The sequence below is a fragment of the Crocuta crocuta genome, unplaced genomic scaffold (genome assembly GCF_008692635.1).
Source record: "Crocuta crocuta isolate KB4526 unplaced genomic scaffold, BGI_CrCroc_1.0 scaffold364, whole genome shotgun sequence".
Lineage (NCBI taxonomy): Eukaryota > Metazoa > Chordata > Mammalia > Carnivora > Hyaenidae > Crocuta > Crocuta crocuta.
The window spans coordinates 511,360-511,617 of NW_027532603.1; the positions used below are offsets into that span (position 1 = coordinate 511,360).

The 258-nt window shown below is 78.3% G+C and overlaps 1 protein-coding gene across 1 annotated transcript in view; it reads left to right on the forward strand.

Moving 5' to 3' along the window:
- RAP1A (RAP1A, member of RAS oncogene family) overlaps positions 1–258 on the forward strand; it is a 75,210-nt gene continuing 74,952 nt past the window's right edge. The window contains exon 1 of the mRNA XM_077780155.1: positions 1–71. The gene's annotated coding sequence lies outside the window, so the exon portion shown is untranslated. The remainder of the gene's footprint in view (positions 72–258) is intronic.

Sequence of the window (258 nt, forward strand, 5' to 3'; positions counted from 1 at the left end):
GGAGCAGGAGCCACGGCCGAGAAGAGGGAGGAGGTGGAGGAGGAGGTGGAGGAGGCTCCGGACCGGGGGGGGTGAGTGAGGGACGGGGAGCCCAGCCGGCCCCAGAGGGAGCGGGGGGCGCGGGTCGGCCGAGCCTGGGCTGAGGCGGCTCATGTCGCCGGTCAGTCCCCTGGCTCCCCCTTCCTCCTCCGCGTTCCCTCGGTGTCCGGGGCGGCGGCCCGGGGGCCTGGCCGGCGGGAGGGGCCGGGGCTCCGGGAG